The sequence below is a fragment of the Camelus bactrianus genome, chromosome 33 (assembly GCF_048773025.1).
Source record: "Camelus bactrianus isolate YW-2024 breed Bactrian camel chromosome 33, ASM4877302v1, whole genome shotgun sequence".
Classification (NCBI taxonomy): Eukaryota; Metazoa; Chordata; class Mammalia; order Artiodactyla; family Camelidae; genus Camelus; species Camelus bactrianus.
This window is the reverse complement of record NC_133571.1, coordinates 10,498,177-10,507,967: the sequence shown is the minus strand read 5'-3', so window position 1 is coordinate 10,507,967 and position 9,791 is coordinate 10,498,177.

The following is a 9,791-nucleotide window of genomic DNA, read 5'->3' as shown; positions in this document are numbered from 1 at the left end:
AGTATAAGTTTGGTGTGTGAGCACTGTTTCGCTTTATAGCTTTAGGTTTAATTCATTGAGAAACATTATCAAGCCTGCAGCAAAATCTGATTTCCAAAGCCATTCACAGTTCAGTGACAGTGGTCTAGGGCAGCTCTTCCAACCACTTAATAATGTACAAATCATTCTTAATCGGAGGGTTCTGTAAAAATTGGCAAACGGCTGGATTTGATCTTTGAGCCTTAGTTTGCAGAGGATTTTAGTAACTGCCCAACGGGAGAAAGCTAGTGGTGGAGCTGAGATTCCATGTTTGATCAGGCAGCCCGGCCTCAGAGCCCATGCTCCTGGTGACTACGCTGTATTACTTGTTGGGCTAAGGTAGGCAGCTAGCAGCCACTGGCCAGCTCTAGAGTGAAACTGTCTTTAGCTAGCAGGGTTTTTTTCCTTAAAAGAAAGCACTGTACAATCATATGTGCAAAACAATCAGTGAAATGCAACCATTATCTGTGTACTTACTACCCAACTTTAAACATTTCCCCACCCTTAAAATCCCTTCTGTTTATCTCACTTTGATAACCTTGGGCTCAACATTACTTCCTCCCACCTGGCAGTATCTTGTCCTGGATTTGGTGCTTTGCATTCCCTGCGTTACTCTTTAAAACTTTCATTACATGTGTTTTCCTAGTGTATCTCTAAGTGTAATATGGAATTGTTTTACCTGTTTTGAAACAATGTAAATAGTATTCTACTGCATGTATTCTTCTGTGGCTTGCTTATTCTCTCCATTTGATTTTGCCAGCACATATTTAAAAATAACACGAAATCTGAATGCCTTTGGTGGAGTATGCATTTTCAGTTACCACCACCCACTATGCCTTAAATCCATACATTCCACATTTTAGTTATCTACCTGATTCTCAAAGCCATTTGAGCTTGCAACCTCTGATTTCAGATGGCATTCCATTTAGCCACTCAAATATGAAGTTTTAGTAACATTAGAATTTATTTGTGTTATGTTGTGTTATAATGATATTTATGTTACATGTGAAAAAACTGGATATAGAATTGTATATCTGATAGGCTGTAAACCTATATGAACAAAATATGTGTAGAAAAGACTAGGAATTATTTTGCCACAATGTTATTTTTGGGTGGTGGCATTTTGTATGATTTTTAAAAAATATGCTGATTATATCTTTCTGAATTTACAAAATAATTGTTAATTTTTATCAGAAAAAAATTTTAAAAATTTAATTAAAAAATTTAATTTAAATCATGTGTAAAATATTTTAATAAGGACATTATTTTCTCTTTTGTCTTTAGTCATATCAGCTTCAATTAGGTTATGTTGGTATTTTTAACTATGTTACATAATTCAATCAATTCCTACATTGTTCTCCTAGTAAAGCATGTCAAAATCATTGTGGATGATAGGTAGGGGTGATAGCCAGGTACAGGGTGTGGTCTAGACTAGCAGGAAAAAAAAAAAAAACCATTAGCTCTGCTGAATCATTTGTCTTAAACAGTATAAAAAAGATTGCATTAACAGAAGGGATAGCCTATGTAGTATTTCTTTAAAAGGTAGTTCAGTAGGTAAGAATTTGCTGGGTTGTCTCCTGTTGAAGGAAGAGCGTGTCCCAATGTAAGAACATGAATATCTAGTCTGTAGAGATGGATCTGTAGCCAGATAAAACTGACAAGTGAGGTCCACCAGCTCTTGGATGCTCTGGCTCCAAGCTGACCAAGCACACATCTACCTAGTGTGTCTTTAGGAAGACAGTGTATTTACTCATCAGCTCACCTGAGCTTTACAAGCCCCGTGATTATTGGCATTGTGCTTCACGTATTAGCTTTTTGTAAGTTTGGTTAGCATCCAACAGTCCCATAGAATCTGATTACATTTGGAGGCCCTTACATGGTGTTTCTTGACTGTGAATCCTGAAGATTAGATCCTGGAACGTGCTGTCCATATCAATATACTGTTTCCAGGAAGTCTTATTCAACAGTCCTCTGGTTCAACATCTCTTAGATCACAGTCCCTTCATATCTTCTGTGCTCCACAGGGTGTGATGATCAAACTCAATTCCTTGTCAGTTTTTCAAATTATGAGCAAGCCTATATGACCAAAGTGAAGACTTGGCAATCACAGGTGCTGATTTAAGTCTTTTCCAATAAAATCCTACCTTTCTATTAACTGGGTAAACGAACACAATAAGGTGTTTTTGTTTTTGTTTTTTTTGGCCTGGATTATCATTGTATCTGGCTTATGACAGCATTTCACATATAACTTATTATTCATAGGCTACTTCAGGCAAAGCAAAAGATGTTTCCACTGCGCAGAGGATTTCAAGATTGTTGTGGGGGGATTCTGTAAAACCTGCCAAATTAGGACCTAACGGCAATTTTGAAAATAATCCAATATGTTGATGTGAGGAGACTGTGCATATGAATTCTTTAATTATCTCTCCTTTTGGCTCAATTCTAGCTTTGTGGTGGGAAAGTGGCTCTGCAGTTTGCAGTGCTGCCATAATATTTGATGGCAGTTCCACTTGGCTCCCTTCTCAGCCTGAGTTCCGAGCAACACGGCAGTTCTGTGATGTGGACAGTTTCTATGCTAAAGCCATCCATTTTAATAAAGTAAAGGTCTAGTCCATTGAGCCTAGTTGAATACAGCTGTTGCATTGATCTCTTCTGATGCTACAGCCGTTGAGTTCATTTCCTTAATCACATTTTCCATACGGGTAAAGGCATGAAGCTGCTTGGTATCTTCCAGAGTGCATGCATTCTAATTTCAGAATTTAATCAAATGGAGCTGGCTTCCTGACAGAGTAAACAGAGCAAAATACTGTATCCAGACCAGCTGCCAAGCTAGCAGCCTGAATTTATTTTTCCTTGCTTTGTTAAATGCATCTTGAATTTTTGAAAACATAGTCCAGGTTCAGGAAATTTCGCATTTTTGAACCAAGACCAGTCACCTCTAATATTCTTCCATAAATACATCCATTAAATTTCAAAAGTCAGGTAGCTGAGTTAATCCTTTCTCACATGTCCATGGCCAGAGGAAAAAACACATTCGTATTTTCTTTTGAACACGGGGATTGTGTATGGACCCTTCCCATTGGGCTAATCTCATAGTATAGAGTGTTTGTAAATATCTGTACATGTTTTTCTCATTACTACTTCTGTACTTCTTACTTGATTCTTATAATCTAACCCATATCTAAAATCTTTTCAGGTATTTTCTATGCCACTTTTTATATATCATTTTATATATAAAAATCAAAACTTTATTGTAATATAAACTCACTGTAGCAACCAGGACACATAGAAATGAAAGTCACTGGGTAAACTACCTATTTCTCAAGCCACTTATGAAAAATGGCTCTAGGAAGTACAGAATATATTACCAATTCCTTTCTTATTGCTAATTCTAATTGTTCCATCTGCAAAACAGACTCCTTCGTTGCATGTGTGTCTTTTATTAACCACGAATATTTTATTTATATTTCTGTTTCAATTTCATTTATCCTTTAATACTTTACCAGGAATTGCCTTTGGAGGGGGTGCCTATGTGGACTAGGAACTTTATCATTCACTCAGGAGTTAATCAGAAATACACTGAACCTCAATTCAAACAGATACGACTCTCCACAAGTAGTTTATTTACACCCAGATTTCCTGAAGGCCCTGGAAGCCCACCCTCTACCCCCCACCCCTGCCCCAGCTCAGTTCATATTCCCAACTCCTCTTCCAGGTTAACTCCTGGCCCTACAGTAACATTTAGTTCAGCTATCAATTCCTCCCAGAAGCCTTTCTTGCTCTCTTCTGTTTCTTCACACTCTTTCTTGGTTTCAAAAACCATCCATATGTTAAAGACTCCCAAATTTAAATCACCAGTCCAGCTCTCTTCTGAGCTTCAGACATTTATGTGTAATTGTTTACTCAATATCTACCTTAAACAAAACATGCTCAAATCAAACTTATAACTTCCTTCAAAAAACCCAAACCTGGCATTCATGTTGACTTAGTTATCTCTTGCTGTGAAACAAATTACCACAAAATCTAATGGTTTAAAACAATAAACATTGATGATCTCACAGCTTCTGAATCAGGGATTTGGAATTAGCTTAGCTGGGTGATTCTGGCTCAAAGTTTCTCATGAATTTGCAATCAAGATGTTGAGGGCTGTAGCCATCTGAGGGCTTGAATGGGGATGGAAGATCCCCTTCCAAGAGGGCTCCCTCACATGACTGGCAAGTTGATGCTGTCTGTTGGTAGGAGAGCTCAGTTCCTCTACACGGAGACCTCTCCATGGGGCTCCATAGAACTACTCGAGTTTCCTCAGAAAATAGTGGCTGACTTCCTCCAGAGCAGATGGTCCAAGAGAGAGCAAGGAGAAAGCTGTTATGTCCATCATGACTCAGCTTCATAAGGCAAACACTGTTAGGTTCTCAGTATTCTGTTGGTCCCACAGGGTAGCCATGACTCAGTGTGGAAGGTACTATACAAGGGTGTGAAAACCAGAAGACAAGGATCCCTGGGGCCATCTTAGAGGCTGGTTACCACCACTGTATTTCCAGTGGCTCATATCAGAAACCTGAGAGTCATCTTTGACACCTTCTCTTTCTACCACCTTCACTCAATAGCAAGTCTAGCCTGCCTCATCTGTACTTTGACTCAATCTCCAATTATCACTCTGTTGTTTTCATGTGATAAGATCCCAAGAAGATTACATCTTCTCACTGCATGAGAGCCAAGTGCTGGAGGGGAGTGTGTGATCTCTTCTGTAATGCTGCTGTGTAAGGAAAGCAGTCCTGGGCGATACCTCTAGAAACTAGTGATGCTTGTCTGAATGCTACTGCAGCCTCCAAATTCTTTATCTACAGGATGTTGGAAAATGAGGACATTAATAATTATTGAGTGCCAGGTGCTTAACATGTGTTTTATCTTTTAGTTGTGACAATGAGCCCATGAGAAAGGAGTTTTTATCTCCATTTTACAGAGCAGGAAACCGAATCATGGAATAATTAGCCCACATTGTCGCAGCTAGTGAGTAGCCAAACTGGGCTCCAGATCCAGGACTGTCTGCTACTGATCTCATTTCAGGTTCCACTTTCCCAGAATTTCTCCTTCAAGGCACCTACCTCAAGTCAAGGCAGGAGCCTGTCGGATTAGTGTGATCCTTTGATAAAGAAGTTTCTGTCTTGATATAGCATCAGGTGAAAATATGAGGTAGAAATAGGCTTTTAGATCTTCCTTTCCCCTCTAAAGAAGTAAATGACTGTTGCCTCAAAGAAAGGCCAAGTGATCAAGGCTTTAGGAGAATCAAGTCTACGGCAGGGGGAGAATTTAAAGAAAGATCAAAAGCCAACATGAGTGTGTCAAATGGAAATTTGGAGGAAGAGAGAAAGATTTCTGCTCCCTAAACCAGTCTAAGGCATTCAGACTGTGCCGTGTTTGGTATAAATTCATTAGAAGATAGATTGCGTGTGAATGGAAGGTGAGTTTGTGTACCGTTCTTCTGCAGGGAGCAGCAATGGTCACGTGCCTAGATCAGAAACCTGCTCGTCTTTTACGGCACCCGGAGGTCTGCACTCTTTTCTTTGCTCTTTAGCTCTTTCACGTTGCTGGGGCTAATGGAAAAGATTCTGTCATTTGTACTATTCAGTGACAGGTCCTGATGGGGAGACAATAAAACAAGGAAAATGGGACAGGCAGAAAAGCACCTGAAGCGAAAGCCCGTTTCTCAGGAGGTTAAGTTGCAGTGAACGAAGGGGTTTTCAGAAACTGGACCCAATTAATGTTCTTGACTTGCATCCTCCTCAGCTCCGGGGACCAAGTGTGGTAAGATGGAGAGGGCATGTCTGGGCTGTAGGGTGGGAGGGAAACGGATTCTACTGCCAGTTCTGTCTTGTAGCTGAGTGTTCTCTGTGTCCCTACCCACAAGGGCTCAGAGCCTTCATTGTGACTCAGCAGCTCAGGTCATAATGAAACACCTGGGGACCCTCCACCCCCACCCCTAGGGCTTTTTGCTTCTTCCCAAAAGATAATTCCTAGGAAATACAGAGAAATGAATCTTTAATTCTGACAGTGGAAATGCCAAGTACCTTAGCCCAACAGGGGTCAGGGAGGACACTCTTTTTAGGTAGACAGTGGGCCGAGCAACCCTGGTCAGAGGCAGGTGCCCAGGGCAGCTGGACTGAGTTCTGTGCTGTTCCCATAGGCCCTCATGGGCTGGCTAATTCCTTCCCCAAACATCTGCTTGCTGTCCGGTTAGGAAAGCTACACCTGCTTTCCACCTTCTCAGGGATGTTGAGAGGATTCGTGAAGGGCTGTAATGAAGGGAACTGGGAGATTCTCGAAACACATACTGTTTAATTGCTTAAGTTGTGTCTGTGGGTAAACTCAGAGGTGGAGAGCTGACAATTGCCTGGGGCGTTGGCCAAGGTTCTCAGCCACAAAGGGCAGCCCCCAGGCATGGTCCAGTCTGCTGTGGCCACTTTGCAGCGTGATGGACATGAGCTCCGGTCAGCCTCAGACAAAACCGAATATGTGTAGAATCAGAAAGAGGGGATGGGGCCCCTTAGGCTTTGTGGCCATCGCCTCCCAAGACTCCCCAAAGAGAAATGGGGTGTTAACAGGAAGAAAGAATCGATATCAAACACACAGATGGCAACATTAATTCTGTTACCCTTGTTTAATTTGCTCAGTGTAGCAAGATTAGGTTGGATAATCCAGTTTGGCAGGGTTTTTTCTGAGTTTGGAGTACTTGTAGTTTTTCAGAATTCTTGCTTCCATCGATGGCTTGTTCAATTATATGGCAGCCGTAATCTATTTGTAAAACAGTTTAGTTCACCCGAGGATGTCACATCCTCTATTTTCTTTGGCCTCTAACAGTTCTGTGAGAGCTACCCTACCTGGATAAGGTTAAACTTCAGGGATCCCCAGAATGCAAGAGCTCAAGCAAGATGAGCCCTTTCTTCCTCACATAAACAGACCAGCTCAGCAGGCTGCTCTCCTCACTGCAGTTATTCCGGGCCCTGCATCCTCTCCGTCTTGTTTCTTTGTCCCGTTATGAGTGGGCACCTCTTCTGGGGCACAGCAAATAGGAAAGGGAAAACACATGACCTCGCCTGGTCTGGTCTCCAGGCGCCAGGCTGGAACTAGGATGCGTCCCTCCTGTCACATGTCACCGGAGAGAACTTAGTCATATCTGCACAGAAGGTGGTGAAAGGTAGGCTAGCTGGTCAGCCCCATGCCTTGCTACACCTCCATTACTGTGGAAGAAGACAGTGAAAGCCAGAAGTCTGCTTCTGTAAGGTTGGTATTAGTTCCTTTTTCTACAGACGAGGAAACAGATTGAGAGAGATAAATGGACTTCCTCAGAGGCACTTGGCTAGTTGAGAGCAGCCGTGGAGCAATGGCACTGGTAGCTTGACCCCTCAGTGCTTTACTCCTGCCCCTCTCCCCAGACACTGGGGCGGGGCGTTGGAAATTAATACTGCTCTGAAAAGCCCGCGCGTGTAATTAACATCCATATGTGCAGCCGGTGGGGTAAACGCTAGACAGTGACAGAACTGTGTCCGACTCCTCTGCCTTCCTTTCCTGCTCTCAGCCACAAAGAGTCAGGTGATAATTGCTCTGCCTGCTGGGCAGCCCGCAGAGAGTGGTTCTGAGCAGATACGGAGAATCAGACAGAATGATAACTCTCCTGGCCAGCCTTCTCAGGTTAGCGACCTCTGCCACAAAGGCTTTCCTGTGACCATTCCAGCTCCCACTGGCTTCTGTTATCCCAAGATACCTTATTCTCTTGACTGCTGGCTTCCCCAGTATGATAAGTCTTTGGACAGTATGAATTCATTGGGCAAAGGAGACCCAGATTGAAGCAATGATGCTCAGTCATCTCCTGCCTTGGCGTAAATAGCCATCACCACCCCAGCCACCTCCCTCCTGCCAGGATGCCTATAGGAAATCAATGATTTTGTGTAGTGTGACGCAGGTCTCTCCAAGCATCATCAGCCTGTGGGCTCAAGCTTGGCTTTCCTTAAGTTTTATTCATAAATCTTGTTAATTCTTGGCTTTAATGACTCAGGAAAGTAATTTTGGTTTCTTGTCAAATCCTAGCCCCAAAGCCTTTCTGGGAGTCTGTGGGTTGGGGGGAGGATGTCTTCCATGTGTTCACGTTTTAGGTCCACTCTCTCTGGCATCTGCTGCTCTGACCCACATCCCCTCTGTGGGCCTCTGCCCTGCCGAGGTGGAGATGCATGGCCCCCATTGCTCCCAGGCTTTTGTGCCTCAAGCCCCCTGATCGGCCAAGCTGGGCTGGAGAAACATGTCCTCCGTCTGTTTCACCACCACAGAGTTGCTTGGGCCCCAAGGAATCTGGTAAGATGGCTTTCAGTTATAAGCCTTGCCCAGGGTGTATGTGTGCTCCTAGGATGACGGGGCCAGGGTAAGTCCAAGAACCAAAGACTGTGTACCCCTGTCCATGTGTCAACAATGAATTTTTGTGCCCTACCTTTTTCTGGAAGTTGGCTCCCTCAGAGAGTCTTTCCACCCCTAGTTTGTCAGACAGTTGAGTGTGTTTCTGATTCTTAGGCATTGACAAGCATTTTCTTGTCTAATAGAGCCTAGGGAATGATGTAAGTTTGTAAAACCTCACCCAAAGCTGTAATCTAGATCTCAGCTCCAGTTCATCACATCCTCAGTACCACCAGGAAACAGAAGTGCCACCATCACCGGTCTTTGGGCGCCACTGAGATGAATGCTTGCTGATAATCCAATGCTTTATTAATGTTTCAGATGCATGACCTTTCAGTCATGGCTATTATTTCATTTCTAGGCCCCATCCTCAGATACACTGAGATAAAGGCAGTATTTACACACAAACTGTATGGCTACAGAAATTACCTGGTAGCCCAGACATCTGTCTTTATGGAAAATTATTAAGTTGTTCTGTCTATCTCCAAAAGGACCACCAGCAAAAACTCCCAATCAAGCAAAGCTAAGTTTATTAAACTCACTGCCATAAAGGTGAATACTACCGCCTTGAATGTCTTAGTAGTATCTCAGAGGGGAGAAATCAGGGAAGGACGCTTTTAGTGTTTCAGGGCCAGGGCTGGATGATTTAAGGCAGGTCTTGCAAGGCAGAGAACTAGTTAGGACTGAGCAGAGTTAATGACAGAGCTTTAGATAGATGACCCCGCAAATCAAGGGTCTTAGGGTATTGACAAGCAAGCTGTTAATCTTGATAAGTGAGCTGTTTTAGCTGTTCAGGACTAACTTGCAGAAACAAGTCTCTCCTGGAACAAGTGGCCAAGTTACTTTTGCCTTGTCCTAGTCTTCTTTAACACAGAAACAGGAAAATAAATTTCAGTTCCAAAAATTTCAATGCGTTTGTATCACAGATGTAACTATAGGTCATCTTGTCTCTTTCATTTCATGCATGTTTATCTTATCTCCTCGGCTAGATCAGAACTTCTTCAGGACAGGAGCCATAGCTTACATTAGGTAATTTGATCATATATAACACAGTGTTGAGCACAAATATCCCACTTGACAAACATCGCCTCTTCCTTGAAGTCTCTTGTGATGCCACCTCCAGGTTCTGTCATTTCCTGGAACTGTGTTTACACGACTATTTTGGTGCCTGTGATCTGTCGCAAGAGGGGGCTTTCTTGCCTCGTCTTTTCCTCTTTTACACTTTCTTGGGAGGGGGGTTTTTGGTAAAACAGAGTGAAAAGACAAGGATGTGGGTGGTAATAGTTCATAGAAGTTACTGCGTAAGAAGCAATCATATTAGGAAGGGAAAA